At 34.1% G+C, this 6,306-nt stretch overlaps 1 long non-coding RNA gene across 1 annotated transcript; it reads left to right on the top strand.

Annotated features, from left to right (window-relative positions):
* Positions 1-4,587: 4,587 nt before the first annotated feature.
* Positions 4,588-5,921, top strand: LOC137043421 (uncharacterized). Its single transcript, XR_010898473.1, has 3 exons — positions 4,588-4,819; positions 4,975-5,051; positions 5,317-5,921. It is a non-coding gene; the product is annotated as an uncharacterized lncRNA (long non-coding RNA).
* The last annotated feature ends 385 nt before the right edge of the window (positions 5,922-6,306 follow it).

Below are 6,306 nucleotides of genomic sequence, written 5' to 3' on the forward strand. Positions count from 1 at the left end.
TGAAAGACAACCGTTTATCCTGCCCCTCGGATTGAGCCCTGTCAATGGTGAGTTTCCAGACCAAACATCTTGGCCCCATTTACACTGCATGGTTCAAGTGACCCAATTCTGATTTTTTCCTCTCATGTGGCACAGATCGGATATGACATGTGAACGTGTAAGCAGGAAAAAAACACATGAATTCCGATATCCTCAGATCGGATTCAGGCCTCACTCATATGTGGTAATAAATCCGATATGATTCTGATGCGTGCATTAGCGTCTGCCATGTAAGCGGTCAAATTAGAAATTCCCCAGTAAATGCGAGTCGTACGTCATTGAAAAAAGGACGGAGGCGAATGACGTCAACTCAGGTGGACACAAACTGCGATCAAGGGCCAGCGTTGCCAAGTCTGCAGTTTTCATGCAGAATTGGGCTACTTTAACACAGTTTTGAGTTGTAATTGGACGGGTTTTGTTGTGAAAACCTGGCAACCCTGTCATGGGCTCTCAATTTTTTCTCCGCCTTACGAGATAAATGTTTTGCCGACCTTTGAAGATGTGTGGAACAGTGCAGACAGCAAAACATTGTGCAATCATTTTGTCTGCGTCCATCGCATATTGCGCTGTTTTACTTCCTTTCACCGGTTAAGAACGTCTTGGGCTGTTTTGCCAGTGTACAGTATAAATGCAAATATCGGATACGGGTCGCTTTTGAAAAGATTATGTAAGTGGGTCGTCAAAAAAATCGGATATAGTCACCAAATTGGAGTTGTGCATCAAGACCTGCAGTGTAAATGCAGCCCTTGATGTGGGTCTGGCTTGTCAGGCTACCTTGTTCTCGGATTGGTGTTTGATTTCTCTCACCTGTTCCCGCTTGATTTCTTCACTTTATAAGCTCCTTGTGTTTGTCAGTCTTTGTCGGATTGTTGTTCTGTATACTTCTCCTGGTTTCCCCCGTGATTTTGTTTGGTATGGTTTGAGGTTCATGTTACAGTCTGATTATGTGTTTTCCCCCTTGTGGGTTTTTTGGTTATGAGTTTGGTTTCTTTTTGTTAATAAATTATCTTCTCCTGCACTTGAGTCCTTGCACCTATTTTTCTGTATCTGTAAAGAAACACAAATACTCTACAAATCAAAACTCTGAGATCAGTAAGATTTTATTTTATAAGTAAATTATTTCGTAAGGATGATATTAATTTGATCAAAAGTGACAGAAAAGACATTTAAGATAAATGCTGTGCTTTTTAACTTTCTATTCATCCAGAATCCTGAAAAAAAACATATCATGGTTCCCACAAAAAAATAAAGAAGCACTGTTTTCTACATTGATTGTAATAAGAACATCAAATCACTATATGAGGATTTCTGAAGAATTGTGACACTGAAGACTGGAGTTATGGCTGAAAATTCAGCTTTGCCGTCACAAGAATTCATATAGATATAGATAACATATCAAATGTTGAAAGTGAGACATTTTGAAATGTCATGCCAAATATTGGATATTTCATTTTGGATTTCAGCTACACATTCCAAAAAAGTTGGGACAGGTAGCAATAAGAGGCTGGAAAAGTTAAATGTACATATAAGGAACAGCCGGAGGACTAATTTGTCAACATGCCAAATTATTAGGTCAATTGGCAAGACATGGGTATAAAAACAGGCTTTCAAATGGCAGTGTCTCTCAGATGTCAAGCTGGGCAGAGGATCACCAATCCTGGGGCGAAAAATAGTGGAGCAATATCAGAAAGTAGTTTCTCAGGGAAAGTTTGAAGTTATCATCATCTACAGTGCATAATATCCTCCAAAGGTTCAGAGAATCTGGAATCCTTAGATGGCAGTGCATCACATTTAGTAATGCTACTGTAATGTAAATCACAACATGGGCTCAGGAATACTTCCAAAAAACATTGTCGGTGAACACAATCCACTGTGTCATTCGCCGTTGCCGGCTAAAACTCTATAGGTCAAAAAAAGAAGCCATATCTAAACATGATCCAGAAGCGCCAAGGCTCATTTAAAATGGACTGTGGCAAAGTGTAAAACTGTTCTGTGGTCAGACAAATTAAAATTTGAAGTTCTTTTTGAAAAACTGGGATGCCATGTCATCCAGACTAAAGAGGACAAGGACAACCCAAGTTGTTATCAGCGCTCTGGTCAGAAGCCTGCATCTCTGATGGTATGGGGTTGCATGAGTGCGTGTGGCATGGGCAGCTTACACATCTGGAAAGGCACCATCAATGCTGAACGGTGTATCCAAGTTATAGAACAACATATGCTCCCATCCAGACGTCATCTCTTTAAGGAAGACCTTGCATTTTCCACCATGACAATGCCAGACCACATACGGCATCATTTAAAACATCATGGCTGCGTAGAAGAAGGATCTGGGTAAATGGCCAGCCTGCAGTCCAGATCTTTCAACCATAGAAAACATTTGGTGCGTCATAAAGAGGAAGATGCGACAAAGACCTAAGACAGTTTAGAAATTAGAAACCTGTATTGCAAAAGAATGGGACAACTTTCCTATTCCTAAACTTGAGCAACTTGTCTCCCCTTGTGAAAAAGAAGTGTGCTTAATTGTATTGAAAGTGTATTTTTTGTGCACTTAATATATTTAAAGTATATTTTTTAAAAACTGCACTTGTAGATAATATGATATAATTAAAATTAAATGCCACTTAAGTGTACTTAAAGAGAATACACTTTAATGACAATATTTCTAAACACACTTAAGTACACTTTTTTAAAATTCACTTTGTAATAATATCGAATTAATTTGTATTTTTAAAAAGTACACTTTCATGACAATATTTATAAACACACTTTAGTGTACTTATAATAAGCGTACTTTGTAATAATATATAATTAATTTGTACTTTAAAAAAGTACACTTTCATGACAATATTTATAAACACACTTTAGTACACTTTTAATAAGTGCACTTTAAAATAATATCTAATTAATTTGTACTTTAAAAAGTACACTTTCATGACAATATTTATAAACACACTTTAGTACACTTATAATAAGTGCACTTTGTAATAATATATAATTAATTTGTACTTTAAAAAGTACACTTTCATGACAATATTTATAAACACACTTTAGTGCACTTTTAATAAGTGCACTTTGTAATAATATCTAGTTAATTTTCACTTAAAGAAAGTACACTTGTATGACAATATTTATAAACACACTTAAGTGCACTTTTTAAAAATGCACCTTGTAATAATGTCTACACCTAAATTTACTTAAACCATTTTAATTATGAGTTTGTTTCATAAAGTGCACTTATTTTACTAATGACAAAGCACATGGAAAATAAATGATTTTAAAAAAAATGAGTTGTCCAAATTTACATTGGTTAATTTATTTTTCTTCAAAATTTCACACGCTTACACTCCAGTACAACATACTGTTGAAATGTTATAACTAGCTCATATGAACACAACTACAAGTGTCAGTTTTCTACATAATTTAACATTGTCAATCTTTATGAGAGGAGTTGCCTAATGTACTGTAGGCTACTTTACATCTGTGTACAGAATAACCTACTTTAAATATTATGTTGTTGTATGGCAATTAAACACACATTGAATTGCATTAATTGCAAGAAAAAAGTTGAACAAATCTAAACCAAATTAATTTGCATTAAAATTCAGTTAAAATAGGCTACATTTCATTTTAATCAGACTCTAAACATGATTGACTTTTAGTTAGGTGAATGAGTCAAGTTCTCTGAAATACAGTCTAACTACACAGTGTTTTAGAACAACCTGAACAGAAATGGATAATTAATACGTCATTTATAATCAACATTTAATGCACGAAATATCTTATTTTATATTTATACTTAATATTTCAATGCGCATGCGCCAAAAATACTACGTCATGATTTTGAAAAATGCGCGGTCTGTCATGTTTGCGCCATCTCGATGCGTGAGGGAAATGAAGCTGAAGGACAACAGACAACAGAGGAGTGAACCGTTTGGATCATTACAGATGAGACGTTATATGCTACAAATAACGAGTCAAGTAAGTATATCTTGATATAAGCTCTCTTGATTTTACATTTTCACCGTAACATGGTAGCTCTCTATTACGGTGTAGTTATTTAGTTTAATCGCAGATAGGATAGACGCACTATGGACTCGGGAGGTGAATTAACGTTAATCATGTTTCCTATGTATCTAAAATTGTATTATTCATATTCATGTATCTAAGATTGCATTATAATAATTTCTTAAATCGGAATGTGATCGCCGGTGTGGGCATGTTCAATGAATCTGCCTGCAGCTGTAAATACAATATTTTAATCGAACTCCTACTTTTTAAATGGACAGAAGACATTTAACGTTATATACATTTATTCCATATATTAACTTATAACAACCAGTAATGAAATAATGATTTTAATATGTTCTTTTCTTTTTGCATTTGGAGAGTAAGATGTTAAAGTACTATTTGTGTTTTTAATATTTTGTGCTTATCTTATTTTATATTTTATTTTGTAGGATCATTACAGATTTGTTATTGGAGATCCAGTGCAAGCTGTGTGGAACTACAGAGCCATCTTGATGAGGTCAAGTTAATGTTAATTATGAATTTATGCCCAGGCATGACACTGATCACACAAGCTAAAACATTGCTATCAAGTCTTTAGCTTTCAAATGCTTTGCATCTTGTCCATTTGTAAGTAATACATTCCCACTTGTGCATTTACAGATCCCCTAATCATTATATATTTTACAGGCCACACACCCAAAGGAAAGGAGCCGCAGCATTGCTGTGCCAGGCGTGGTAAATACAGGAACAGCCTTCATGGAGATGGTGCGAGGTAAACTGAAACTTGCAAGGCAAGATGAGGAAAAATGCAAGAATACTTTTCTCAATTTACATTGGTCTTGGGTTATTTATCTATATTTAAGTTATGTTTAATTCCCTGTAAAGTATGAATAAAAAACATTATTAAAATGTTCTCTCTTTTTAAAGTCCAGTGTCAGTGAAGATGATGTGCTCAGTGGGATACGTGAAGGAACCTCTCCAATCATTCTACCCTGACCACTGAGGTAATTCATCACATAGGGGATGCAGTTGTGGTCAAAAGCTTACACACACCATGCAGAATAAACTGCTTCATCAGGGCAGTACTAGATAAAAAAGAGACAACATGCTCATTTTTATGATTTCTTTTTTTTTCTTCTTTTTTTCATACAGATACTGCTGTGTGAATATAAACTGTACATCTATCGTTTTAATTTAATTGAGCCAATAATGGATAGATCTGTTTTATAAACAAGTTTTTTCTTTGCGTTTTCTTTTTCTTTCCTCAAGGTATATATTTTTTTGCTTTCCTGCCTCTTTGGAACATGTCCATTCACATCTACTGTGGAGAGATGGTGCGCCAGTTTCCTACTGATGGAGAGCGTCTGGGACATTGACATAAACAGCACTTTCCAAACAACTTGAAAATAGTTGGTGACAAACAATTTTGTGTGCCTTTGGAGTTCTTCAGTTTTTTTTTCTTTTTTTTTTTTTTTTCTTTCACTGTAATGCTGGAATAAGGTTTTAGAATAAACCTTTTGGTCCTAATTTTGGTGCTAGTAAAGGTTTAAGAGCTTATAAGTTCAGTAACACTTTACAATAAGATCTAATTTGTTAACGTTATTTAAAGTATTGGCCGACATGATCTAACGGTGATTTCTTTTTATTTATTTCTTTTATTTAATTTTTTACAGTGTTTATTAATAGTTGTTGACCTTGCTTAATAAATTATAGTTGAAAGCTGGTTAATTAAATTTATAGTCATTGTTCATGCAAGTTAAAAATGCATTAAATAATTAACATATATACAACTTTTGATTTTAAGATTGCATTAATAATAGGGGTGTAACAGTACACAAAGCTGACAGTTCGGGGAGGAACACTAAATATAAAAATGCTTTTTTTTTTCTTTTTTTTTTGGTTTACTGAACAAATTAATTGTCCTAAACTAAAGGTTTCTTAAAGAATTAAAAATATAATATAAAAAATATCTCTACTAATTATTATTATTATTACCTTTATTTAACCAGGAGAAAAACTCACTGAGATTAAAATGTCCTGTCCTGGCCAAGATAGGCAGCTGTGTTTGCATGTACAGTTATACATAAAAAGTCACATAAAAAACATAAAACATACAACCAGTCAAAAACAATTACACACCATTAATTTACTCTCAAAATGATGAAGTAACATTTTAAAATGACTAAATGTCACCAGATCTTTTAGCTTCAACTCAGTCTGGAGCAAATTCCAATCTGAGGCTGCGACATATTTGAAGGA

This window comes from Pseudorasbora parva, chromosome 16, assembly GCF_024679245.1.
Source record: "Pseudorasbora parva isolate DD20220531a chromosome 16, ASM2467924v1, whole genome shotgun sequence".
Lineage (NCBI taxonomy): Eukaryota > Metazoa > Chordata > Actinopteri > Cypriniformes > Gobionidae > Pseudorasbora > Pseudorasbora parva.